This window comes from Corvus kubaryi, unplaced genomic scaffold, assembly GCF_017639235.1.
Source record: "Corvus kubaryi isolate FWS band 111438036 unplaced genomic scaffold, C.kubaryi_AGA036_p1.0 132, whole genome shotgun sequence".
NCBI classification, from domain to species: domain Eukaryota; kingdom Metazoa; phylum Chordata; class Aves; order Passeriformes; family Corvidae; genus Corvus; species Corvus kubaryi.
Genome location: NW_024580666.1, coordinates 11,696,585 through 11,723,766, shown reverse-complemented (window position 1 = coordinate 11,723,766; position 27,182 = coordinate 11,696,585). Strand labels below are relative to the sequence as shown.

Below are 27,182 nucleotides of genomic sequence, written 5' to 3'. Positions count from 1 at the left end.
AAACTGCTTTGAAAAAGTACACTTTTCTCTCTCCCCTCTCAGGCTCAGTTTAAAGGCATAGAAAAGCATATATACTAATTTCTGGGCCCAGGGCAGCAATAGGGAATACAACATCAAGTCACCCCAAGACCAAGACACTGTAGAAAAATCAGCAAGCCTTACTGGAATTTCCATTCTAGTTTAACTTTGACCAAAGAGAACAAACAGCTGGCCTAGTGATGTCCTTCATTGTCAGAAACAGCAAAAATTATTTCCTGTAAAAGTTTTTCCTTCCAAAAAAGTACTTTTAGCATCATTTTCATGTTGAAAATAGATTTTCAACCATGATTTTTCAAAGTGGTGTTTGGAAACAGATGTGTGAGTGAACAGATCATTTTCCTACTTGTGAAAACATTGCTCATGTCAGCACAGGAAGGATTGTTGATATGTGTGCCACAGCATACTGAGTGTCATTATTGGCACAGGTCAACATCTGGAAATTTTAAATTCTTGAATTTAAAAATATTGGAAGAGAAATAAAAAAGGATCCTACTTTTTAAAATAAAACCAACAATAGATAGAACCTTAGTTAACCTGTTTATGGTTTATGCAGGCTCTCTGCTTTATTGAATTAGTCAACAGACATTTTGTAATTCTCATTTTTGTTCATAGGATTGCTCCCTCCATAAGATCTGTCATCTTTTAAACCACCTAGAGGTATGCAGCATCACTTTCTAAGTTCCTATCCTACAGAATCACCTTGGCTGTGGCAAAAGGGAACAACAGGACGTTGTGGATGGGGAGCAATGGAAACAATGTGTCACCACTACAAGTGAGCTCCCCATCTACCTCCTAGAGCTGCATCCTTTATTCCCTCACTGTGACAGTAGACTACTGTGGGGCCTGACGTCTGCTCAACCATAAAAGCTAATTTTGCGTAGTCCAAATGATTCCTGGAAGATGATACAAGATCCAGTGACTAAAATATTTCAGATGGCCTGAAGCACTCACGCAGGCCAAATTCAACTTGCAGCTTCTGAGAGCAACAGCTTGCAGAACAGACTTCTTTGCCAATGGATTTACCAAATAAAAATTACTTTGAAGTGAAGGGGCTGGCCATTTTTTCTCACATCATTTCAGTTTTTAAGCTTGAGAAAATGCCAAGACAATTCTGGATTTTGCGAGATTTTTTATTTGAATGGATCATAGGTGCAAAGGAAGTTGTGTTGGTAAAGCTCTGCGACTAGACCAGGAATATCAGCCTGAGATCAACTATGATTTTCTTATACTTTTATTATTTGCAACCCATGCCAGTTATTCATTTTCTTCAACTGTACATTCTTACTGAAACAGAATTTTTATTTCCCAAGTGCTGAAAAGATGACCTAAAGCAGAAGAAAAGTCCTTGTCTTAAGATACTCCTTTAGAGCCCAGCATTTTATTTGAAAGCTCCCATGCTAAAAGTAAACATAAACTGAGTCTCAGACTTCTCAACCCTCATGAAAAAAAAGTTCAGCAGTTCTGATGGGCTTTTAGACATTATTAGTGATGTGCACAGACTGAAGAGAAGATTCTCCTTTCAACAAAGCCATTAACACCCTACTTTATGTACATGAATCTTCTGTGATGTTTTAGTTTCTCCCTCCCCTTGTGAGAAACTGCAGGAAACAAACTTCTCGGACTCATCACACAATCAATATTCAGTACATTAAAACCCCAACATATCTCAATGTAGATGCTGAACATTTAATCTCTGTCACTAGCCCTGTGTACTTTCTTGAGTACACAGAAGGAATTTCAATAAATATTTTATAGATCTCTTCAAAGGCATATTTTTTCATTTTTTTCTTCTTGTGTTTTATGACTCCCTCTTATCAAAAGGTACAATAATCATATGGACAATGACTATCATATTTTTGTGGTTCCATAGCTTGATGCTAACCCCTTAATGAGGTTCTTTTTATTTTAATTTTATCTTCCCTGAAAAAAGCATTAGATGCTTTCAACTGAAAGCTCTCTGGTTTTAGGGTTTAGTTTTTCTCATCTATAATTACCATTAACACCTCTCTGAACTATCCTTCTGATAGTTTTATTTTTCAATACTTGCTCTTTCACACCTTTTTTAAAGCTTCAGTATTTATTGTGGTGGGAATTAACTTACCACTTTAAGAATTTCATTAAATTTCTCATTTAATTCTTGGGGTTTTTGAACAACTTCAGGAGAAATCCAATAAACTGAATTTGTCTAGAGGTTCTACTAAGGTTTTTCCTCTGTCTTTCAGAACAATTATATTCCTGCATTTTGCTCTGAGATGGATGAAACAAATGAATAAAGGAATTATATTTCCCCTGTATACACCACCACCACCACTTTCATGAACTTAGAAATCATTCTAGCACTTCCAAGCATTAGAAGTACAAAAGTCAAAAATTCCCAAAGTAGTAATGAGCATGTGATTAAGAGTTTGTTGCTGCATTTCACAGATTTTGCCTTTTTATTTTAAACAACTTATAGCATCTGAAGAAAACCTGGGCAAGTCTATTGGAGTTCTAGTGATGTTTTGAAAATGTATCATTCATTGTTGTTACAATCATTCATTTCTCAGTTATAAATAAAAGGTGTCTGTTTCACTAAATTGCAAGTGTTTTATTGTTTTTAAAGCAGAAGAGAAAAATACATGCAAACACAACCTCTCAAGCACTAAACATCCAGAGATAAACCTGAATAGGATATTACTGCAATAATTGAGGGGAATTTTACTTCTCAGCTTTATTTACAGTTTCCTAGTATACTGTCCCTTTCAGTCAAGCTGTCTCCATTCAACAGTTTGTCTAATTAGGTCCAGGGTTCTGATTAATTTTCTGTATATTTCCTCTGTTATTTGTACTTCATTGTTTTTGTTTTTTTTTTCCCTGAGGGTAGTTTGTTTGCACCTACAGGGATCTAATATCCCAAAGTAAAATATAAAATAAAAGTCACAACAAAGAGCTCCATCCAGTGGTTCTCTTTGTGACTGTATTTCCCCTGTTCATTTTGAGCATATAATTTAGATGAATGCTTTGGAAAATGTGTGTGAAGGATATGAATATCAATATGAAGTAAGCAGACATCCCCCAAAAGTTTTTCTCCCATAACTTCACTTTCTTACAACACCAATCTCCTGTTCATGATTAGGAGAGACAACAGCAAAACACTTGTAACCCAAAGAGAAGAAGGAGTTCACATCCACAGAAGAGACACTTCCCTATATAACATTTTTGCTTTTAACTTGGAAATTTAGAAGCAAAGGTATTTTAGCTTTACTTTGATTTTGAGTCAAAAGATTTTTTTTTAATCAAAGGAGACAACATCTAGTTTGTTAGCAAATAAAAGGCAATATTTTCATTGCCATAGTCAGTTATGTGTGCCTTTCTGCAGTAACGTTACAAATAAAATTATGAAAAAGCTTCAAAGCATCTTGGAAGCGTTAGAAAGGTGCTGTAGTGGGGATTCCTACAACACGTATATACAGCGAGGCCTGTGGAAAAGAAATATAAGGACCAATTCTTGGTAGATGTTTTCAGAGAGATGTTTATTCTCCAGCAGCATGGCTGGTGACTTGCCGAAGAACTGTAGCAATCACGGGACCAGAGGGTCCTTGCCGAGCAGGGGAACACAAAACAATCGATGGAGAACAAGGTTGACCAGGAAGTAGGGAAATCCTGTGCCTCCACCCCGGGGCCCCTCTCCCAGGGCCCCACATCAGAGGGGAGGAACCCCAACAGAAAGGGAGACAGCTAGCATTGCTTAGAGACTAATCTGAAATGACCAGATTTCTAATTTATAAAACCAGGACAGCACATGTCAGGGAACCATCAACCGTGGCTTTGCAAAGATACACCTCTAGCCCCATCCTTTGTCCCATGGACCCTTGTTTACTGAGAAATTCAAAAGACTGTACTTGAGGAGAGGACTTGTAGAGCAATTCATTCAAAATGAAGGCATAATACAGGTTTTTGAAAACTTTTGCATACCAACCCATTTGAAAACCTTTACATATCAAATCTATCATGCTAGTTATTTCCTTTTGTGAATGAAGTGTAACTGTGAGGAGTTAAATATATGCAAGCAGACATGCACATTGCTCTGAGGCTGAGGCTCCTTCATTTTGCTGGCCATTTTCTTTTCAGGTTAAATATTCTTTTCTGTAAATTTGACATGCAAATTACAAATAAAATTACTGTGGTTTTAGTTTGAAATGGTAATTTGCTGAAATTATCTGCCAAGTAATGTTTTAATTATTGAAGAATTGCATTTTGACCACTAAAATACTGCTCAAGGCTGTGAATTTATGCATCTTCACAAACTCTTATATTGCTCTTAAGTGTCTCTTTATACTTTTTCTCTTTGCCATCAAGTTTTGTACCCACTGCTATAGATTCATATGTATTTGTTTCTTTTCCTTAATAGAAATATCAAACTCTTCTGAAAGTCATTCTTGGATTGCCACAGAATAAATGTAATTTTTTTACTGATAAGCAAGGCATAGCTATTCATTATGCCTAGAGTTAAATACGGTATTAATAAAAATAATCCTGATTACTCTAAAACTATTTTGGCCAAATTATTCTCTGCAGTAGAGCAAGTAAAATTAGACAAGCAAGTACAAATCTGTATCTTTAAAGATATCTTCCTCTGGGTAAACAAATAAATTATCCTATTTTTAAAAAATACTATGCTATTTTCTCTTAATTCTATATCTTTAATGCTCTACTAATATTGAAAATAGCATTTGTTCACTCAATATAAGATATCAAAGTCAGTGGCATAGAAATACAATTTAAAGCATTAGGGTACTGTACTGTCAGAAATTATAGAAACACAATACATTGTTATTCCAACACAAGTTTGGGCTGAAATGCAAGAAGAGTAGAAAGACTTGTAGGTAGTCCAGCTACAGGTGATAAGTTCTCCAAAGATCAGCACATTTCTCCATTGAAGATAGATGTAGTAGTCTGGGATCTGATATTCAATTTGTTGCTGTTTTTCTTGTAATAATTTGCCAGTTTGAAAATTTCTCTAGCCAAAATTTATTTCCATTTCTGCACCATATTATACACAGTGCCAAACCTGCTGTTGTGGAACTGGTCATGAAGTGAATGTGGAAAAATACAATTCAACTTAAAATGAGAAGGCAGTAGTACTTTCCAACAGAAGAGCTATGCAAATCCGTGACAAAGCAATAAGTCTAGAGACAGCAGCTGGTAGTTCCAATTACATCTTACACAAGGGATCTTCTCTTGTTCTAGGTCAGAATTATCATAATTTAGGAGCAACAATATGTGATAAAAACATATAAACCTGTACAACACAAGTCAACGAGAAGCACTAGGCATTTCATCATCAAAAGAGCAAAATCTACAAAGTATTCATAATACATGTAATTTAATGCATGTTAATAGACAGTATTTCACAGCTTTATTTAAAGATGAAAAAATCCCAAAGACTTCTGATTTTCCACTTATATATGCAGTACCTAATAAATTTTTATTTTTGGACTTGTTCATGTCTAAAAAGAATTCAGATTTATGTTTTAGAAAGTTGACAACATTGCTGCAGTAGTTATGTGAGCCTATGTATTTTTTTCACCTTCCTGGGCTAGAATCAGTAGGCCAAATACTCAGTCTGAGTTTTACATGACTGCAAAGCAGGTTAAATAACACTATCAAGACTGCTTGGAAGAGATATGTCTAGACATGGCTACATGCTGTCAATGTCATACCCATCACAGCCGCCAGTTTGATACGCCTTCTAGGAGGATGTGAGATGCCAAACTTTCACCACAGTGCTATTTAGAAAAGGTGTGCAATTGTGACACTAAAACACGCAAAGAAAAAAATATTCTGGCCAAAGAGTCTTTTGACCAGGGTTTTGGCTTTTGCTTCAGAATGTGCATCACCTGAAGTACTCTGTACCTGAAGTACCAATTATAGTTACTTAAAATCAAGGTCTGTATTGAATTATGTATGCATAGGTAAATTACATAATTTCCTCACATTTTCTTTGAGTGGAATTCCTATTTAAAAATAATAATTGATTTTAGCTTTAATCTTTGAAAGAGTAAAAGGAACAGAAAATAAACATTCCCATTGCCTTTTCATTGATTTTTAGCAAGAAGTTTTACATCTGCTGACCAAAAAATAAGACAACTATCATTATATGAAGTATGCATTACTTCCCATGCTCACTGCCAACCTTAGAATTATCATCTAAATCATAACACATAATCTCCCAGAGCTGGCACTTCAGGAAAATAGCCACTCTTCTGACTAGATGCTTATTATAGAAAAATGCCAACAGAAAAATAGCAGGAAATTAATATATTACATACACAATTTTCACTTGCATATTTGGGAAGGGTGCAGGAAGAGAGAACTATGAAAGGGCTCCTCTAGATTTCAGTACATGTTAAAGTACTTTGAAATGGGAGGAAATGTTCTTACTGCTCCATCAAGAAGGCAAGCTGTACCTGATAAGAGAAGTCATAAAGAGTGGACAAGGCTTCCTTTGACTTCTTCAGCTCCTACATCTTTCAGTCACAGGCTCATTGTTAGAGATGCAATTGAGATGTTTATCCGAAAATGAAAACATTTCTTTCTTTGCCAACTGCAGTCTGGTGTCCTACAGAGACTGCTCTTTCTGATTCACTTCCAGAGAGTATTAATGTAGACTGACCACACTAAGATGTAACCTAGACCTGCTAATGAATTAACAGGGCTTCTCTTTTGCTTTCATAGCCACAGACTATTGATTTCTGCAGCAGTGCAATATATGAAGTTAGTCTGTGGTATAAATAGATTTGTCTTGCTGGATTAAATCTTGTAAAATTGAAGGATGGAAATTCTGTATAAGCCCATTATTCCTATATTTGCTTTACGTATTGTTTCAATAAATCAAAGATGGAAACTACAAGAGGACTTTACATAATTTCAAAAAAAATTAAATGATCACGTACAAGAATTTCTTAAACTAATCTTTAAAATCCTGGTTTCAAATATCCCAGAGATCAAGTCAAGAGTAAAGAGTTCTTTTTCTCATAGTAAAGAGAGTTAGCAAAGGGTTTTGTTACTCAGAGAAACTGAGATCAGAGAAATTTCAGTCTTGTTAATACTTGTGTGGAAAATATTTTATAGTATCTCTGCTTACCCTAGAATATAAACAACTTTCCCTAAAAGTCTCAATTGTATATAGTAAAATTTAATATAGTCACAATTTTGAAGTTGTCTCCTTAACCTCTCTTTGCCTGGCACGTAGTTGACCAGCTCATTCTCTCTTTGGGAACTGGTCTCAAAGACTGCAAATAGAACAATTAGTAAATAAAATAATCAAAATTTCATGTGTTGAGGTGAAGGGAATTGGACGCAACATTAGAAAACCGTTGTGCTTCAGCTTAAGACTGTAATTCCTTTTCCTATGAAGCCTACCTTTACAGTTACCAGGCAGCCTGCTAGGCACTCACAGAGATTGCATATTGGGTCATTTCAGGTATTTTTGCTGTTTTTCAGCTACCAGTGGTTAGAGTGAAGAAGTTACGATCATGGAGAAAATATTTCAATTATGCAAATGGATAGGGAGGATCATGCCACTCCACTAGACGTGTGATGCAGATGATGACTTTCTCCTTGTCCTTGCCTAAATTTTTTATCTAGTACCTCTCAAATGCTTTCATGCTTTTTGTCAAATGAGTCACTTCTCCATTTCACAGATATTTGTTTAGATATAAAGCCTGTATTCTATAGTACAGAAACGGAAGAGGACCAGGATGCCTCAAATGCACACTGTGTTGTCATTTAAAGAACTTTTCCACAAAGAAAAGCAGGAATGATGCACAAAGCGGAGAAAATTCATATCAAGTATTACGTACTGGAAATAATATGACCAGTTCTGTCTCACAGTTTCCTCAGGTATTCCATAAGCTGAATAGGTGTTGAAATGAATAAACTACTCAAAGCTAAGTCTTCACAGCCTGAGGTGTTATAAACACAGTTAAGAGGAAGCTGCAGAGACTTGGACAACCATTACCCATATAACACTGGACTCCATTCACCTGCATTATCAATACAGCATCTCTTCCTCAGAGCTACATTAAAAAAAGAACTGCTTTTCTCCCTCCAGTTCATGATTTATTATAATAATAATAATGTTTTTAACATAAAAATATAATTCTTCTCTTAGTCTTTGCTTATTCCTCATTACCTGATGGTTTTATAGTATGGAGATTTATAAACCATAGCAGTTTGTTTTCAAAAAATAAAAGTAACTTATGCCCTTCTAGCTATTTTGATGGCTGCATTGGGAAGCTTATTCAAAATTAAGTCACCCAGTTTTATACATAAAATAAAGAAGCTGATCAAACACATGGCTATTAACTTCACAAACAGCACTTCCTCTTTGAAATTATAACCATGAATGAAATAAACCCATAATCTCTAGGAAAAAAGTCCTTTTGAAAATAATTGAAACAAATATCTCAGATATATAATGACTAAGAAATGCAAATAAACTAGAGAGGTATGTATCAAAAGAAAAAGCATACATTTTGTAATGAGACAGGACATGAATATTGTTCCTCACATACAACTCATAAAGTTATGCACCTTAGGCAGAGGCAGCAGTCAGTAGAGTGTAGTCTGAAGTCAGCAATTACCTCATTGAGGTATCTAACAGTAATATTAACGTGGAAAGAAGAGGAGAATTAATATATTTCACCAAACCATGTGATGCCATGCCCTAGCATCAAATCATAACAAATTTAAGTCATATAAATCTAAAATAAAAAGAAAGAGGTTAATCCATCTTGAGAGGATAGAAATTCCCAAGCATATGTACTGTGTGATTCTGGACAGCTGGAGTTGAAAAGATGTACTTTTCTCTAAGGTTTGCAGTCAGTGACGCAGGGTGTGGAGATTCGATACTGTACCTTACATGTCAAGTTGGTGTATGCAAGGAAAATCCTCACACTTGAGTATAACTGTAATAACTTACAGTAGTTTTTCAAACTATTTTTGTTCCTTTGTTCCATTATTGCAAAGCATATGCTTTGATATAAATGTATTTTTTAGCCTAAGTTGTAAAACAAACTCTGTAAACATAAACGAAAGTATTTTGTTCACAGTGTGCAACAAGCCTTAAAACCAGGATGCTGATGAGCAGCACCAATCATGTTATTTACCAAAATGTCCAGAGCCTCTCTGATGTGCCATGTGAATTGATTTGGAAACTGAAAATGTGAGAGTCCATGCAGAATGGTTGAGTGACCAGCATTCACATAGGAAATAGTCCAACTTTCAGCAAATAATGGAATGAACATTCAACCCAAAATATCTTAACAAAAAGTTTTTGCAATACTATGATAAAAAATATTTGTATCTCCTTTTCTTTAAAACTAGGAATCTCAACTGGCTGCTGCAACAGATAATCTAATGTGGTCTGGACAAAAACAATATGCTTAAAAAAAAGCAAAAACCTAATTTCTTAGATTTAGGATTAAAATCATAAATACCTTTCAACTGAAGAAGTCAAGTAGGAGGCAAACCCATGCCATGCTAATCTGGTATCTGAAACTGCATCTGGCTAGAGTTAGATCTTGACTATCAACTCCCCAATTCATCCTCCCGACCACAATTCTTTTGAAAGTCTTTTCCATCATACCTTTCAGTCCCCAGGGAAGAGAGAAGAAGTATTTCTGTGTTCATGTCAACCTGGCAATGAACTCCATGCTCTCTCTCTCTCTGGTTTAAGCATTAAAAATTTCAAATGGTCTCTAGGCAAGCAAGGAGGCATATTGTGCTGCTCTTTTTATTACATGAAAAATATGGACAGAACATTCCATTGTTAAAAGAACCTGCAGCCTCCAGATTCTGAAATAGCACTTCATTCCTCAGACACTAAAACTGTTCCTCTCTGAAGAGCCTTTTGTGACACAAACACACAGAAAGCCTTCTGGCTGTTTTATTATCTTACAGAGCCGTGTGTTCTTTTGCAGAGGCCCCACGCCTGCTGCAGCACCAGCACCATAAATAAACAACACACTGCCACGCTGGAAAGGATGAGCCCTTTCAACAGGCCTCCACAGAGACAGGCGTCTCAGGGCTGCCTGCTGCTTGCAACAGTGAAGTATGATGAGCAGCAGGAGGGGGGCAGGCACGGACAGCCCCTCAGGAGAATGCTGGCTGGGAAAGGTTTTTAATTTATCTGCTTGCCTTAGTGATCGTCCTGAGGATATTAGACTTCTGCAAACTGATGGCCTTCCCCTTGGGTGCTTTCCCTCTTTGCTTGCTCCCTCCCCTCAGATGTACATGCACAATGCTGACAATGGATATACCGCTAGGACGGGTTTGAAATCAGCTAAAGCCAAACCTGGGTAACAGGCAGTCTGGAGGAAATCATGAGAAAAATCTACCATCAAAGGTGGTGGGGTGCCCTTTTGGGAGTCTCACAAAGGTATAAAGTACACTGTCTATGTAAGTATTTTTGCTATCTTTTCATGGCTAAACACTGAGCACTTTCTGCTTGCTTGAACAATTGATGGATTTTTGTCTGGTCAGATGGCAAGGCTTGTACAAGTTTAGATCAGAAAAGCTCTGATGTGTTGTCATGCATAGCATCCATATCTCCATGCTGTCAACAAGAGGAGGACTTATGAATCCTGCACCTACAAAGGTGATATTTGCATTCTTCGGCATGTCTCAGGAACAGCTGATAGAGGTCATCTGGCTCCTCCGCTGCTTAGTCAATAGCAAATGGGATTTGGAGATGCTGTCACTTTACCCAAGGCAAGCCAAGACAGGCTATGAAAGCTACTATGTCAGCTGAAACAGGGAATCCTGAGCTTCTGTAATACTGAATAAATTCTGGACATCTTCAACAATTATGGAATTATAGAATGGCTTGGATTGGAAGGGACCTTAAAGATCATCTAGTTCCAACCCCACTGCCATGGACAAGGACACCTTTTATTAGACCAGCTTGCTCAGGGCCCCATCCAACCTGGCCTTGAGCACTTCCAGGGATGGGACATCCGCATCTTCTCTGAGCAAGCTGTTCCAGTGCCTTGCAACCCTCACAATCAAGAATAATCCTAATATCTACTCTAAACCTACCCCCTTTCAGTTTAAAGATATTCCCTCTTGTCCTGTCACTATATAGCCTTCTAAAATGTTCTTCTCCATCTCTCTTGTAGGGCGTTCCCCTTTAGATACTGGGATACCACAATTAGGTCACCCCAAAGTCTTCTCTTCTCCAGAATGAACAATCCAAATTCTCTAATCTTGTCCTCATAGGAAAGGTGCTCCAGCACTCTGATCTTCTTGGTTGCCCTCTTCTGGACTTGATCCAACAGGTCCATGTCTTTTCTGGGCTGGGGACCCCAAAGCTGGATGCAGCATTCCAGGTGGGGTCTCACCAGAGCAAGGGGGCAGAATCCCCTCCCTCGCCCTGCTGGCCATACCGCTTGGGATGCAGCCCAGGATAGGATTGGCTCTCTGGGCTGTGAGTGCACATTTCTGGGGCGTGTCCGGTCTGTAGAAGATTATCATTCTGCCCATAAATAAAGCCTTTTGTGAGCACATTGCAGCATTGCTGAGTAGCCTGGTGACATGAGTTCTATGTAGGGCACAGCTGGTGTCCCTCGAGCTATACATAGCAACTCCTGCAGCCTCTGCATGATATGAAAGTGCCTCTCAGGTCTGATGTGGTGAATCCCAAAGTCACATCAAATTCCTTTTATACCATTTAGGAATTTCCTGTACACAAATTAAATATTTGGTTCGTAATCTCTAAGATTACATCTGAGAACCTTCCCTTGCTAGAGGCTTAATATTCTTTGCAGACCTCAAGGACTGAAGAAACTAATATTTGACACAATCTTTCTGAGAAGGCTGGCTCACCTACCTCCAGGGTACCAATCCTACCTACCTTCAACCCCATTTCCTGAGACAAAGAGTATTATTGCAATCTACTGTATACAGTGGCAGCTGTACAAGAGATCGATTTAAAAAATCAAAATGGATCCATCCCAGCAAGTCAGCTACCACTGAGTAGAACTAAAAAAGAGATATGTCTCCCAGGCAAGTAATCAATGAGTGGAATTTGAGCCATCACTGGCCATCTTTTCAGAACTCACTAGCAATTATTATTCAGCCACAAACTACCATAGAATGATATTTTATATTTGTCTTCATGCATGATATTTTTTTCTTTATTCCAGATTTTTCATCCCTATCCAGTGGTGACTTTTCAAAATCATCTGGCACACCAGATCTCCATTTCAAGTCAGTTGTATGTCTTTCTACCTGGTGGCCTTTCTTTCAGCTGTCAGCTTGTAAAAATGGTTGTCAAATCCTTCACAGTGGACTGCCTCTGCTACTGTCATTCTGGTAGTGCCATTCAGGTCTGATAATTCCTGATGAGAACCTTGTAGGAATAAATTCAAACAATTATTCCCACACATCAAGTAAGAACTGCTATTTCCCACAGTATAAAAGTTAGTTCCTTAAAATTCCATTGATAACAAAGGAAGTTATGAGAAAAAAAAGGTGGTGCCCTCTTTTTTCTTTCAAAACAGTAAAAACATTCATACATTCAACGTTACCAATTTACCTGAAGCAAGTCCATATTCATACATATTACTAAACAAGAAGACAGTAGAAACATTATCCTGTCTGACAAGTAATAGAGAAATTACAGGGCTTGAAGGGAAATTTGAAGATCAAAGAGCCAAAACACGATTTCATTGAGCAACTGAAAATTGGAAGAGAAATGAGGGAACCATTAAGACATGAACATAGTTTACACATAAGCTAAATAGTATCTTACCAACAATTTCGATTTAATCACCTAAGTCAATTGTTTAGCAGTAAGTATATATCAAAAAGGTGGTACTGAAGAGTAAACTAAAAGGCAGCAAATAGGCTGCTTAACAATTTTAAAGTATATTTATGCTTGCTAGGTCTACTTGTCTTGTAACTAATGAGGGAAAGTACTCAGAGGGAAAGGATAAAAAGATAACCAAAACCAAAATACTGTACAATAAAGGAGAAAAAAGCATGCCTTTCTTTCTTCTGAAAATTTGGTCAAATTCTAGGACTCACAGATCTGTAGAAAAGAGACATAGAGCTAGCTGGGTGAATCTTCCAATAGAACAGACTCTTAAATGCTAGATCACTTTGAAAGCCTCTGTTTGATGGCACTTTCAAAATTGGTCTTTTTTCTGTTGTTGTTCCCTCACAGATGCAAAATATGACAAGTTCCTGTTAAAATCTTATTCTTTTTATTAAGATATGTGTAAAGTTCTAGTGAATTTCCTTGCCTGTTAAACATCTTTCCATTACACTGTGATTTGTTCTTAAAGATCTGACTAAAGAAAAATGCTTCTTTGACCTCCTCCAGGTTTTGCTGAGAACAAAATTGAGCTGGGTTTCTAAGGTCCTCTTTGAACTTGATTTTACTGCTGAAGAAAGGCTACAGTTAAATTAGGAACTTCAACAAGTTTCTAAAACTTGTATAAAACCCTGTCTTATGGACTTCTTCCTCTGTCAAGTTTTAGTTTTCAAATGACATAGTGCATGCTATTTAAAGCTTTTCTTCCTATCTCTTGCAAAGTGTGTTATGGAGTAATAGAGCTATGGCAGCAAATTTGTGAGTTTTTCATACCCATTATTCCAGAAAAATCTCCAAGTAATAAAGTGATTTTGTGGTCTTGATGGCAAATGAATTATTTTCAATGCTTCATTTATTGTTCCATATAAAATGGGTACCATTAGTTAAGAGCAGCACAAAAAAAGATATTTTGTTCATTTGAAATCAAAATTTATGGAACATCTAACTTCTCCAGGGAAGAAATTCTTCTTTTTCCCATGTGCCTAAGAATAATCAATAATTAGTGATGTCTGTGAAATTAATGATTCTATGAACATCCCAAATTCTCTATTTTCAGGCACAGCTGATATTTGTGGAATACCACCAAGTCAAAGAACCCAAAGAAAGAAGAGAAGGTACAATTTTAGCTAGGTGGGATCTCTCTTACTCTGGAAACGTGACTGATATCTGTTTGTCAGAGCTTCAGTTCATCCTTTGACAATCTGGGTATCAGAAGTTATTTTGATTTATTATCTCATCATTTTTACCAGCTCTCAAATTGTTGTTCTCAAGGGAATCATTTCCAAAACACATTTCAGCAGTGGTTCATATGAAAGTACTTCCTATTCATCAGGAAGCAGTCTGCAAGTGAAAAATCTAACATGTCTCTTGTCTGTATCCTCTTTAACAAGATCCAAGACTTCAATATTGGGAAGTGCCTATGTTCTGAAAAGTTGATTCCTAGAGAGGAAAACTATTTTATATTTGACATGTGATACCTGGGACTTGATGCAAAGCTTCTGGCGACTCCACCAGGTGCTGCAGTGTGCAGATGGGTAACTTGCACCCGGGCAACTATTTAAATATTGAGGTTTTTGCTTCTAATTTTCGGAAGCTACTGAAACTTCTGAAAAACTTCTGGAAACACTGAAATTTTTTTCCAATCTTTTTCTCACTTTCAATTCTGGACCAGACAGTGATAAATATATGGGCCTAGAGTTGTGCTTTACACAATTCTATTCTGTTTCAGTTTAAATCACTCAATTATATCATCCTATTGAATAAAGTGTCAAGCCAACTCACTACACAAGTTGGTAAAGAATGCTTTGGAGTAGATTACAGGTGAGTTGTGATATATAGCTATGTCTGGTGCAAATTTTGTGTGGGTTTTATTTAACCCCTTTGGGTTTTTGCTTCTTGAGGGTTTTATTTAACCCCTCTGTTCTTTTGCTTCTGGATGAAGGTAAGCAAGATGAAAGCAGCACAATCCCAGGAGGAAAGAATAAAAACTGAGATTGGAGAATATATCAGGGAATGACACCTGGTGGAAGGAGTTGAGGAAAAGATATGGCAGAATCAAGCTTCATTCCAGAAAGATTCAGAAACACTGGCCCAGAAAGACACCATAAGGCCTGAGATAGTAGTTATTTGGACAAAGACCAAAGGATCTGTTCAGAGGTTCATACAGGGAACTGTTACAAAACAAATACTGATAAAACAATGCATACTTTGCAGAAAAAAAATAGAATTACTTGTTTATGGTCTGGAAACTGAGTTTGGATGATTTCCACATGAGTTTTTATATTTTATATTACTCCTCTTCTACAGCTCTGTCTATGGTAAATCCAATTGCAGTGTAAGAGATTTGTTTACCTTCAGCATCTGTTCTACACATTCTGCTGGGAATCCTGAAGTGCAAAATTAATTAATATTTTCTCCTTTTCCATTGGCTCTGTCCTCTATGAATAAATAATGCTGGTCATTTATTAAATATTTGTTGTCTCTCATTTCTTGTATCTCACATAATTAAAAAATGAATAACTGCACTACTAATCTCCTGTGAAACCTTAGCAACAGTCTTCACCTTTGCTTCCCTGTTACATTGCCTAGTCTCAACAGTCCTCCTCTTATCTGATGTTTAAAACTTTTCTAAGCTTCACTTTGACCACAGATGATTTACGTTTTTTCCCGTGGTTCATTGATATTTGTTTTTTAATTCTTCTCTCTTTGAGTATCATTTTCGATCTCTCAAGCATGTGCTTGCTTAGCAGTATAATTACTTTTGTGTGTGTATTGCTCTTCCTCTTACCACTACTTCTGGCTCCTCTTGTATAGATTAAAAGTTCTTCTTTTGATATTTTCTATCTTTGTTTTCCCTCCTACATGACTATATGACTTTAGTGTCATATTTAGGCAGACTTTGGTCTCTCATACCTGTGTCCCAGGATCATCTCCTAACTCAGTATTACTGAGGCAGATTTTTGTGTTAATCAATGTAAAACTAAGAACTGCTCATTTCTATAGTTTGCAGTATCTCTGGTAAAATGTATTTGTATTTTATTATATTTGCGGCGTCCACAGGATAATTTTGAATCACTTTTTATATGTAAGAGATCACAGTTTATACCTAACAGGTATATCTCATCACAACAATAGAAAACCATGTAGGAAATTTTATGGCATCACGATCTCAAGTTAACTTCTCCACGTGTGTCACAAACTCATCATGTCCTCAAATCCAAGCCAAAAACTAATAAGGTAGCGAAAAGTAGAGGTGACTGGTTTTTTTCTGCACCTAAAGGATCAGGACAGCACCAAGGACTGACCTGTTTCTTTCAGCTGCACTGTGTCATACCCCAAGACTAAAGTAACAGCCATAGTGAGCGCCTCCCCACATGGAAAACTCCTTTCCTTTTGGTGCAGGATGACTCTCACAAATGCCACAGCATTACCCTCCAGCTCCATTAGTAGTCCTGAGAGTGCCTGGGAATCAAGTACAGTTTGATTAGTCCTAAAATGCCTCACACATAATGGCTGCACACGGCACCCAAATGCAGATCTGTCCTTTTACACAACCAGTGTTGGCACCATCCCTCGTGAATAAAAGTCTAGTCATCCCTTCTCACTCCATATGAGCATAAATTCCAGGTTAAATTATAACTACATTTTTATAAGATGTCCTCTGTGTAATCTTTTTGATTGGGAAGCTGTTGCAGTGATGAGAAATCTGATAGACTATCAACAAATCTGCGTGCACTAATTGAGCTGATATCCATGTAAGGCAAAACTAGCTGACTCCTTCGCAAAGTCAAGGCAGAGAGAAAGCTTGTGAGGTTTTGTGGGTCTTATCAGAAGGTCTTTCTATATTTATTCCCTGAAGTGGCTTTGGGAAGAGGAGAGAGGAGGGTTTTTGCTTCACAGGAAAAAAAAAATCTTCTATCATAAAAAGGGAGAATGAGGTATACAGGGAATATATGTCTTTCCAAATATTTTTAAATTTTTTGGAAATTTTATTTTTAAATTTTGATTTTCTGGGTTTCATGCTTATTTTATGAAGGGGCAACAAATTGATCCTATGGATTCTATTATCTCTTGCACTTTTCTGTTCCAGAGGTTACCTGCCCTTATGTTTACAGTTTACATGTTCAAATTATAATGCTTCTTTTACATTCCAATTAGTTCGTCCAAAGTTTCATGACACTGTTTACAATTTCTTGTTTAACGTATTTGAGGTTTAAGCCACAGTGGTCTCCAGGCAAGGGCAGTGCTAAGCAGGCAGCATAAAAATGAGTTTTAACTGCTCTTGAATAAAAATAAGTCATCACAATTAGAGGGATGGTCTATGATGCAAAGCATCATGCAGTTCAGTAGCAGGGGTCTGCCATGTACTGTGCCTCTTTTGCTGCAAAATTCCTAACTATTTTGTTTTCTCCTATAGAATATTTGAGTTGTATCCATTCTTACCAGAAGACAAAACTTTTCTTTTCAACACAGTTCTCAGGGGAGATTTAAGGTCATCTTACTATGTATCTTCTGAGTTATCATGGAAAGGGGGTTAGATTTTAGCTTTTTGAATTTTTTAGAAAATCCTTGATGGGATTCTGGCCACTGCTTGATGATGTAAATCTCTGCTACAAGCCCAGCTGAAGCATTCAAGGTTATGCTAATTTCAGCCCATGACTCTCCTGGTGGGATGAGAGAGGTTGTAAAATTCAAGTATTGGCTAAGGTCTAAAATGTGAATATTTATGTCAAGCTTTTCAATTGCCAAACAACAGGTACTGTACAGTTACAAGTCTTCTAAAGGTGCCTCACTGCTCTTACAGAGGGAACTGGAACAGGTTTCCCAGAAAGGAAGTGAACTTCCCATCCCTGGAAGTGTTCCAGGCAAGGCTGGATGGGGCTCTGAGCAACATTCTCTTGTGGGAGGGATTCATGTGTAAAGCAGGGGGGATTGGAATTCAGTGACCTCTAAGGTCTCTTCCAAGGCCGCTTTTTGATTCTATGAAAGACAGTCATATTATCAAGAAAATAACTCTCAGAAAGTATAAGCTCTACATAAATATTCAATCTTTTAATTAACATATGTGAGAATGGAGTGATCTGAGTAACACCTTTATGAATTGTCAAGTATAAAGAGCCACAAATCCTCATGGCTATGATGTTGTTTTCAGTGAGCAAGTCTTGCTGCTGCTAGGTTTAGAGTAAATCCTACACACCAAAAAAAGCAAGGAGAATAATAAAATATATTCTCTTGGGGATCAATAAAGACAGATTTTTAAATTTTTTTATAATATTTCTATATACATAAACACATACAGATATATAAGCAATGAAGACATCGAGGGGGCACTATTTCTCCCCAACTGGCTTTGCCCCCTACTCAGCTATGAACCTATTTGAAATGCCACTAAAGTAGACAGAAGGGCCTCTACTGTCTTCAGCAAATACTAAGTCAAGCCCAGAATTACCTCCATAAACATCATTAGCTTAAACATCTCACAAAATGGCAGCACTGATATCCCAAACCCCAGGCTGATCCAACTCATTTGCTCAATCAATATCTCCTCTTTGACTTTATCCCTTGAACATCTAACAGATATTTCTTTGGGAACTGTGTGCTAAATGTGAAACATTGACATCCTGGAGGCTCACAAAAACTCAGTCTAACAACTTGGGATTTTTATTATTTCACTTTTTTTATTTTTCTGCCCCAAGGAGGAGCAGTGCAAACCTTTCCAGAAAAACAGAGTGACCCAACACTTGACAGAGAAATCTTAAAGTTTCATTGCAGTCTTTGTATTGGTACAGAGACTTTATTAAATAAGAAGAGGTTAAGAAAAAACCAACAAAAGCTGACTACTATTTCACACTCTGGTGCAATTGTAAATGATGATTATGTGCAGTACAGAAGCATATGCAGTCTCTGACCTTTGTTTTTAGGGCCATAAAACTCTTCTAGTTATAATGACAAATGCCTCAAAGACTGTTCTATTTGGAACAAACACTAGCTGCAAGGTGATTTGAGCCATCTCTCATTTCTGCCTCTTACAGATTTTCTTTAGATTGGAATATTGTGATTAGAAAGCTCTCCTACCAGCAATATGCAAGCAAACAGGTTGACAAAAATAAGAGTGGCTTTAGAATAGACGCTTGCATCTATGATCTGATTAAGTGCAGAAAAGACCATTGTCATTCAAACATTTGAAGCAAAAAGAGGGAGGGAGGGAAGGAGGGAGGGAGAGAAAGTGTTTCAATTCATCCAATCTGTTTAAAACAACATTACACCATCAGCTGTGCAGAAAGCAATTTTTTCTCTGTTACAGTCTGCATTAAAATCTGTTGGACCAATTCTCAGTAAAGCAAGTATCAAGTGAAGTCAATGGAGTGTCACCTTACAGGAGTAGATACAGATCCATATTTCAAAGTTTGTCTTTGTAATCCTTGTAGCAACAACATCACTTTCCCTCTGAAATTTACCCATTCCCTTTCTAAGCACAAAGGGATGCTTGCTACCTGTGCCTGTGAAAAGAAAACTGCTTTAGCCCAGATAACTCACCTAGCTCTAAACCTGCATGTTCTTTTCCCCACAGTAACCTGTGACCAACAGTGCAAATTCAAAAAATAATAATAAAAAAAGCCAAGTCATCTACTCACATTTATTGCACTGTTGTAGCTGAGGTTATGTTAAACTTACGTTTAGTTACTCAAAAGATGTGTGTTGTCTGCCTAAAAGTGCTAACAAATTTAGACTTATGTTATACTTTGTAATGATTCACCTTATTCCATCATAAAATGTACAATAATTCATCAGCAGAGGAAAATAGAATCTCTTTTAAGTTTTAAGTTCTTCCAAGTACTTAAGTTTTGATGATTAATAAATCATAAAGAAGTCCAAAATTTAGCTTTCTCTGTAAGTTATATATGAATTCCTATATTATATCAGTACAGCATGCAACATATGATAATTGCGTTACTACAGGTAGCATAGGAAGATTTTATTCTTGTAAAGCTGTTTTGAAATAAGTTGAGGCCTATGTAAAATAATGATTCATTAAGATGGCTATTAATTTCAAGAACACACTTTCTATTCCCAGAACCTATCCTGGCCAAAAGCCTGTATTCTCTATTTTCTGTATTACTCAAACCCCAGTTGGTCTCACTGTAAGGTCCCTCCTGGGAGGTCTGGACAGGAAACCCCTGGTAACAAATTACAGATTTCTACCTCCAGAGCTAAATTAGTAACCTTGTTAGATGTAACAGCTGAAGTCTGTTATCCCTTCTGGAAACATGAGCTCCTCCATGGTTCCCAGAGAGGGATGTGACAGCTGAGAGTTGTATTGCTTTAATGGATTTTCACTTGTGTCTTGATCATTCAGAAATATTCCTCCTCTTAATCATCCAGGCTGTTACAATTTTTTCATTTTCTTTTTCTGTTGCACACATTTATTAGAGCTAGTTTTTTCCACAAAAATTTATGAGGAAGGGAATTCCTGCATCAGTCTTTTTTAAGGTGACCCTATGCCCTAACATCTTCACAAAATATAGCATTAACAAACTAAGCCAGGCTGTGACTTAGCAAAGTTCAGAGATAATTCAGGCAGTGAAATCACAGTGATAGAGTGTCAAATGTTTTCTTCTGCACTATAAAGGAAAACATTCTCTTTGAACTCAGCAAGGACTTTGTAGGACAGGAGGATTATTTGAACCAATTTTCAGCACACTCTTCTCAAACTGTTCTGTGTGTTGGAGGAAAACTGCAGATCCCTTGAATGTAAATTGCAAATTGTTTCCCCCAGTCAGATAAAGGACACACACAAGGTTCTCCTTGTATTTATGTGTCTGGTGGTACTTGAGTCTGTGGCAAACACTTAGTCAATAAGAGCAAACATCAATAGCAATAAAAAAGGCTTGTCTTTCCTTTTCCTCAAAGTCAATGGAATCTGTCTCATGTGATTTACTTGCCCCCTTTTGCAGGTAAAATAGTCCCAGGGCTGGAACAATTCTGTTTGATAGGCACATTTTACAACTATTTAAATGGCTGTCAATATCATCATCCATCTTCTGCCATCAGAAGTATGCCTTGCTTTTTTATCACATCTGAACTGACCATATGCACGTAGGGACTGTGTTGATATCACCTTAATTTCTCTAATTCAGAAATTGCATGGCAATTTAGATGCCACTAAAACCTATCCAGCATTGCTACATCTTCCTAAGACCAGCTAGTGAGGATAAACAATCTTCAAGATCCACATTATCTGAAATGCCCTTTTATGTTTGCCATTTATTAATTACAGAACTGGTTTCTGTTACGTAGCTTTGTTTGCTTTAAGAAAGGATGATTGTCTGGTAACACCGTGTGGTTAACCAAATAGCAGATGCCATTTCCCAGCTTCTAATTTAAGTTTGGCTTGTGAAGGAGAGAAACAGAAGAGAATGAAGGACAGTCAGAGCTATCCAATTTGGTTTTGATTTGTCAAAAATATGAATGGTGTTATTCTGTGTCACCTTAGCCTGGCCCTTGTCCCTAATGACCACTGTACCTTCACACATTTGAATGTCTCGAAAAGAATTCACAAAAGGGAATTTGTTAAGTACAGTCTTGCAGAACTAAATGGACTTCGGTAGTATTTGTGTGCCATGCCATAAGCGTCAGCAAACATTTCATCAGGCTTCTGAGTAGTTCCCTGTGCTAAATTAAAAGCACTCTGTGATATATTTTGAAAAGAAAGTATTAAAAGAGCCTAAAAATACACCAAAAATAGGAAAGGAAAGCAAGGGGGCCAATGAAAACAATAAAGCATTTCAAGAGAAGGTGATATTAGAAGGACAGAAGGGGGAAAAGGAGATAAGTAGAACAATAGCTGTGTAAAAGAAAATACTCAATCCAAGTATGAATATGATGAGTCATAAACTAACAGTGTAAGTGATGTCTGTTATATTAATTGCATTGACTTTTGGGGATGTGTCTGGAAACACAGACACAAATTTTGTAGATGCACATAACAGTTACACCACAGCAAAGTTTTGCTCCAAAATATTTCTACCAAATCTGTTACATTACATTGACTATGTCTTTTCAAGTAAGGACCTGACAGTAAAGTTCTCAGTGTCTGTGTTAATCTGGCTTTCCTGTTTCATAACAAACAGATCACACTTGTCACATACAGTCTGACCTCCCTGAAATTTTTCACTTTCTTCATCTTTGCCTATACTATTGTTCAAGACTATTCATAGGGCTGTGTCCCCCTTCTGGAATAAGTGCCAGTATGATTTTTTAAAAATGTCCCTCATCTGTTATCATACACAGGAATGTGATCAAATCGGGAATTTTCCTTGATATGAGCCACTGTAATGCTGAATTTCCTGCAATGAATCTCAAATAGTTGTATCTGTTTTGTCCATAGAACTGGAAATAAATTTTTATCTGTTTTGAAAGTCAGTAGATCAAAGACAAAGGTATGGCTCATGATTTCTTAGCCTGTCCCAGCTACAAAGTAAAATTACTTCACTTGAGCTACTGTGACAGTGATTGTTTAGCATCCTGTCCAGGATACAAGATGGAATTTTACACTCAGTTTGCAGTGGAAGAAATAAAGACATAAAAATTGCTAGTATAAGATATAGAGACAATATCAAGTCATGAATAGATTGCAGTAAAGCTTAAAATCAAACAAAAATTAATCTGATAGTAAACAAAAAGACTTCTGTGGCTTTATTGCCAGATGCTGTAAACTCACTTTAACTGTGAATTTAATTGATGTTCCTTTCCAACATCAGTAGATGCTGTGGCAGTTTGACAGTGTCCCAAAAAGGGCTCTGCAGAGTCCCAGGGAGCACAACTAAGCCTTGAACTTCAGAGAATGACACATTAGAGCAAGAGGCTCAACCTTAGCAACGAGGCTTACAGCATTATACTGGTTAAAGATTATTTCTCACAAAGAAAAGGATTAGAGATTCTTGTTTAAAACAAAAGCTGACATTGTGCTTTATAGTTATATATCCCCAAGGAGAGGAACAACTGTACCAGCCAACTGCACAGACCAAATGAGCTGAGGTGTTAATGTGGACTGCACCTGCACTCATATATTGTGAAAAGAAGTCTCTAGACCCTGTCTAAACAAAAAAAAAGGTGTCTTCACAAAGGTCCTGGCTTATTAATGCATTAAGTCTATGGTTATTCACTTAAACCTGTATAAATACACCAAAATCAGTAGCAATAATGGACCTGCATTTCAATGCCCTATGAAATTTGTGCCTCTATATCCTCTAACCAGATTTTTAACAGGTTTTAATTACAAAAAAAATATTTTTTTATATTGTATATAAACTCTTGTCCGGAAAAAAAATTATTGGAAACAATACAAAATTTAGTATCACTGAAAATCTTGAAAAGCAATTCAGTTTGGAGAAACTGCATGTTTTTGTACAATCATCCCAGCCTTGTCTTATATGTCCTGCAGAAAGGTATGTCCAGAAAATTCAATACAAACAATGTAACAATGAAGCTCAAAAATAGCACATTACCTTTAAATTGCATTGGACATTACACGTGTCTGGATAGACAGTAGGATGCAGTAACATATTGTGCAATTACAATTACATTTGTAATTCCAGTTTTTGTGACAGTCATGTGTGCAGCAGGATGCTCTCTGCCTGGAATGTGCAAAACAACTCAAACAGTGCTGTTTTGCAAAGTTACTAGTGGTGAACTGAGAGGGGGTGTCATGTTTCTTTTGGTATTGAATTATGTTAAAACTTGCCTGACTCATCAACCCCAAAGTTAAACACCCTGATCTCAAGGTGAAGATGTGGCAGACATGGTAAACTATCCTTATCTAAAAATGCTGAGCTGGCACAGCTGGCCTGAGACATATGACTGACAGTCAATCACTTTAAACTCTCAAAGTCCAGTCCCACTTTCAAAAGGCAGGCTTTTCTAAAATACCCCTTGAAGTGCATGTGGAGATTCCTCCCTTGGGTGGGGATGCCCCTCAAGGTCACTCCTCCAGACTGAGCAAAAGAGATGTGCCCAGGGTCATTGGTCTGGGTGAGTAACATCAATCTCTACTTAATAATTGCTTCTTTTTTGCTAGCTGTAATACAGCTGCTTTAATAGAGCACACTATACTGTACTATACTAGTAGTTTTAGCTTCTATACTGTGTAGCAAATAATGCTGATTAAGATCTTTTTGTCTCTTCATTTAGCATAGTATGTCATTCATTCTTATATAAATATATTTGGCTTGCCATCTTTAATCCTGCCAGACAAAGTTGTACAAAGGTTCAACCATACCTCTATAATTCCTTAGATTTAAACCACTGACAAAGTCTGAGTGTAGGATTGGATCCAGCTGCACCCAGGCTCTTTAGAAAGAAGGGGCTACTTCCTGCACCTCGTGACTCAATGGGAGGGCTTCTCTTATTAACTTTATCTGAAGCTCCCTCTCCACCCACGACAATGTGATACTATTTGCTGATTTATCTGTGACAGATTTAATGTGTTGGCAGATACAACTTTCAGCGTCATGACAGCTGTGCATGTCAAATCTCAAAAGTAGTTAGTATAAGTTCTCAGTTTATTGTTGCACATGAGCTGTTGTTTTGGACTTTCCTCACTGTATACTAAAAATTCACAGTCTAGCAAGTATTTTTAAAATATGTATACAAAGGATTCAATTGCAGGCTCTATCCTGACACAGTTCAGTGTAGGCTTTTTCTACCTTTTCTCTGAAGTGGCTCATAGTCTAATATAAATTGAAATGTCAATACCTTGTATGACATTTACCTTGGCCTAGCAGGAGATCAAGAATAAAATAATAAATGGATTTTCTTCCTGTTCAGCCGGACTCTACAGAATGAAGCTCTTATTTTTAGCCAAGTTTTTTTTTAAATATAAATTTTGCTTATTTTTTGAAAGCTCTTTTTCTAATTTTTGCCACAATCCCCTGGATCAAGAAGCAGTAGCTGCAGAGACATTGGCATAGCCATATTCCTGGAAGCATCTGCGCTAAATCACCGCTCCTATGACGAAATGCTGAAGGAGCTGGAGCTGTTTCAGACTGAAGAAGAGAAGGCTCAGGGGGATCTGATCAATGTGTACAAATACCTGAAAGGAGGGTGTAAAGAGGATGGAGACAAGCTCTTCTCAGAGGTGCCCAGTGGCGGGACTGAAATACACGCGGCTCCCTTTGAACACCAGAGAACCCTTTTTCACTGTGAGGATGGCTGAGCACTGGCACACATTGCCCAGAGAGGTGGTGGAGACTCCCACCTTGGAGATATTCAAAAGCCATCTGGACATGGTCTTGCACAACCAGCTCTAAGCAACACAGCTTGAGCTGGGGGGCTGGACCAGAACACCCTCTTCCCACCTCAGACACTTCCGTAATTCTGTGTTTCTGTGAAATCTGCTAAGATGGACTGTGTTTCATAAGACAGTCAAACCAGCATAAAAAAACCCAAGGTCTTTTATGGAACCTTTACCTATAGACCTAAATATCCTCGATTGTGTACATGAGAAGAAAGATGAGAAGAAAATTAACAAAGGAGGATAACATAAACTAACTGGGTTTTGAATCACAGTGGAAAAATGCCATAAAAAGACAAACAGCAACTCCCTAAATTAAAATAATATAATTCATAAATAGTTTAAAAGCATTTTTCACCATTCAGGATTTCTTTTTTCTGGCTATTAGTATAAACAGACATCCTTGGATACTAGGAATGCCATTTTATGGCTTTCAAGGGCAAAATAAAGTTGCACTTACTAAAGAACAAATACATGAAGGTTGCCTACTGCTCGGTGATTTAACTTCTAGAAATGTTCTGCATTTAAAATTTCATGCATTTGAAAGATTTTTTGCTTTGTTTTGTTTAATTACCAGGATGCCAATTCATTATTATAGCATCCTACTAATGATGGAGGGTACATCCTTTATTTATCCCTATCCCTTTGTTAACCATACTTATGAAGTGCTACGTTTCAAGAACTGTAATGACCAGTGAGAAAAAGTGCTTATTTTAATTATTTAAATTACTTACCAAATTTGAAGCCACATAAGTCTCCAGGAAGGCAGCCTGCCTAACTGAAAGCTTGCAGCTGCAAGATGACAGTGGGCACACCCTTCAGTTACACTGAACTGCATCTCTTCCTCTTCAGTACACGTTCGGAGAACTTATTCTACAAAACATGTAAGGATGGTTTCAGAGGGTGTCCCGAGGGCTGAAGTTGATAAATTGTGAATTACTTTACCTGGTAATATTTCATTCCTGATCTGTATTGTCTGTGAACCTCTCCTAGTAAATGTGGAGCTTTTACACTCCCTAGACAATCTGTCTGCTGCTGAGCCCTCTGAACTCACATTTTTCTAGGCAACAGGCAAGCAAATCCGTGTGAGTAAAAAAGAACACAACCCACCTCTACTAGGTAAGACTAAAAACACTTTACAGGTCCACAGGAACTTCCAAGAGATTTCATTTTTAAAGCCAATTAGGAAGTTTGGATTTTGGGGGCATTGGGGGAAGCAGTGGAACATGTAAACAGAAAATCACAGCTTTCAGATGCTCATCAGCACAACAGAAGCATACGGCTGCAGGTTTATGCAGTGTATTAGACTGTTCTATGAGTAAAAATGGCATGCCCTTAGGACATATATGCAACAGAGCATGCTGCTTTAATAACTTTCAATTTTGTTAATATCTGTAGTTGCTAGATAGAATGTATTTTTCTTATTACTCCGTGGATGGGCTTTTTCACTCTTTCCCCTATCCTAATCCAATATATCTTGCCATATATAATCTAGACAGGGCGAGTAGTGCCGAGCCTGAAATCACTTGGAATGGTTCCCGAGCGAGCCGCGCGCTCGCGGCGCTTTGGGAGCGGGGCCGCCAGGAGTTACCGTCAGTGCGCAGCGCCCTCCTGTGGCCGCTCCCTGGAACTGCAGGAGAGCTGCGCTGCTCTCCCGTCCCCGCGAGCGGGAAGGGGAAATGGTGCTGGCACTGATGATCCGCCAGGGTCGGCAATTTGCAAACCTCTCTTTTCCCCAGCCTTAAAGAAGCATTAATAAAAGAGTAAAGCACCAAAGCCATTAAACCTAATTGTTAATTTGATGGCATATGAGTACAAAACACAAACGGGCAGACTGTCCAAAACCTGCCGAGATACTGCTTTGTTATGTCCTAATAATCACTCTTGGTAAATCTGATTAACAATCACAGGAGATGACAGAAACATTTTCGGGTCTTTCGTTTCTTATAATAAAAGAAGGATTTTTATCAAGAAATAATACATGGGACATGA

The 27,182-nt window shown here is 37.4% G+C and overlaps 1 protein-coding gene across 5 annotated transcripts in view; it reads right to left on the bottom strand.

Annotated features, from left to right (window-relative positions):
- Nucleotides 1-27,182, bottom strand: part of SOCS6 (suppressor of cytokine signaling 6) — a 125,150-nt gene that overhangs the window by 9,521 nt on the left and 88,447 nt on the right. For 4 of the 5 annotated variants that reach the window (XR_006016742.1, XR_006016738.1, XR_006016737.1 and 1 more), the window contains one exon: nucleotides 25,925-26,063. The gene's annotated coding sequence lies outside the window, so the exon portion shown is untranslated. Of the gene's footprint in view, nucleotides 1-12,312; nucleotides 12,434-25,924; nucleotides 26,064-27,182 lie in introns of all 5 variants that reach the window. The other variant, XR_006016741.1, reaches the window with a different exon arrangement.